Source organism: Pygoscelis adeliae, unplaced genomic scaffold (genome assembly GCF_000699105.1).
Source record: "Pygoscelis adeliae isolate BGI_AS28 unplaced genomic scaffold, ASM69910v1 Scaffold102, whole genome shotgun sequence".
In the NCBI taxonomy this organism is placed as follows: domain Eukaryota; kingdom Metazoa; phylum Chordata; class Aves; order Sphenisciformes; family Spheniscidae; genus Pygoscelis; species Pygoscelis adeliae.
In genome coordinates, this window is record NW_008824228.1 from 86,686 (window position 1) to 88,607 (window position 1,922).

The following is a 1,922-nucleotide window of genomic DNA, read 5'->3' on the forward strand; positions in this document are numbered from 1 at the left end:
GGCTGAGGTTAAACCACGACGGGAGGGTTGGGTCCGGCTGTGCAGGCAGCCCTTTGCCAGGCAGGCAGCCCCCAGACCCCCGGCTTCTCCATCACCCCTGCCTCCCTTCTGTCCTTTCCACATCGCTCTTCAGTTTGCATTTCATGACTTTTCTTTTATGTTCTGTCCCTCTGGGTTACTGAGTTGGTCTCAATAAAGCATTTCCTTTCCTTGGTTTCTCCTTTTTTTTCTTCATGCCGCTCTGTCCCTCATCTCCTGCCTGTCTCACGCGGGTGCTGGCAGCTGGGTGGTAGGAGGTGGTTGCAGGCAGCTCACAGCCGTGGGACCCTCGGGACGGTTGTGGCTGAGCCCTGAGCGGCTCCCGTGCTGCCAAGCCGAGCAGGACGGGGCCCTTTGCGCCTCAGCCCGGGGGATGACCCCCACCAGCCCCCTAGCTCTCGTACCAGCTTTCCTCATCTCGTGCCATCCTCTCCATGACTTCTGGTCTGAAATAGCAGGGTTAGACCTGGTCCTGTCCATTCCCTGTCCCCACTCCCAGCCGTGGCCCGCAAGCAGCGGTCTCAGCCCTGGCATCTCTCCTGCATCACCCTCCCTTGACGAAGGGGCTGCCCCTGCCCTTCAGCAGCGATCCCTAAATGGGTCCCTGATCCTCCTCCTCCTTCCTCAGCATCCTACCCTGCCCCACAACCCAGTTCCCAAATTGATGGACCCACAGCCCCGTCCTTGCCCCGGGACCGGCTGCCTCCTCCTGCCAGCCGAGCTCAGCCCTGCTGCTGGCTGGGCGGCTGCAGGATTTCCAGCGAGGGCTTTGGGGAACGCTGTCTCTTTTCACTAACTCGCCTTTCTCTCTCTCTTTCCTCTGCTGCGCTGATGTCTCCGTTTTCCCTAGAGCGCTCCCAGCAGGAGGCCGAGAAAAACCGCGTTCTCACTAACGAGCTGCGGGTCATCCTTACCGAACTTAACAACTGAGCTGCCCGGAGTCCCTGGCCCCAGCGCAGCCTCCCTGCCCCGTTTCGGCCAGGCTGGCTCGGGGCTGGGAGCCCCTGCCCACTCCCCACTGGGGCTAAGTGGGGCGTGGAGCCTTGACTTATCCCCCCCGGGGTAACCGCCCTGCTTATGGGGGACAGGGAGAACCTCTGGAGCTTATTAGTTTTTCTTGGGAGAGGAATGAGGGTTTTTGTGATGTACTGGGATGCCCATGCAGTGATGGCTGTCCCCCAGCATCAGCCTGGCCCTGCCGGCGAGGGATGCAGTGGTTTGTATTGCTGCCTTCCTCCCCTTGTCCCAGGAGTCAGTGGCCAGCCTCTTCCTCCTCACTCTGGTCACCCCAAACTGTGGAGGGAGGATCCCCTCAGGGTGGGGTCCCTGCAGGCTGCTGGGAGGGCTGGGATAGGAGCTGGGGACCCGGCAGCACCCACTGCCCCAAACTTGGGGCAGGGGACAGGGAAGAACCCAGCAGGGAGCGCTGGGAGATGGGGCTGGGTGGGCACAGCTCTTGTCCCATCCCCGTCTCTAGAGGGAAGGAGGATGCCATTTGGAAGCAAACACCAGAGGAGGCTGCCTTGGCAGCAGGCTGCCTGGCAGAGCTCATCCCTGCAGCCTCATTAGCTCTGCTCCTTCTGTCTGCTGTCCTCTCTGCCCATCCTCCTGGGCTGCTGTCTCACTCCTTTTCTTCAAGGAGCACCGCTGGGTCATGCAGCAGGCACTGGCTCTCCTCTTTTGCTAGCCAAGGGTTTGTGCACGTGCCCACAGCCTGCCGGTGGTGATGCCCGGGAGCAGGACGTGCTGGTGGCTGGCCAAGGAATTGTACCCACCAGTGGGACCTGCGCTGCAGAGGGCCTCGCCATGGGCAACGGGGCACCGTGGGAGGAGGGACAGGCTGAAGAGTGGGGCCCGTCTGCCCCCAGTGACTAGCCTGGCTG

The 1,922-nt window shown here is 62.0% G+C and overlaps 1 protein-coding gene across 1 annotated transcript in view; it reads left to right on the plus strand.

Annotated features, from left to right (window-relative positions):
* TPM2 (tropomyosin 2 (beta)) overlaps positions 1-1,922 on the plus strand; it is a 15,595-nt gene that overhangs the window by 13,139 nt on the left and 534 nt on the right. The window lies entirely within an intron of this gene.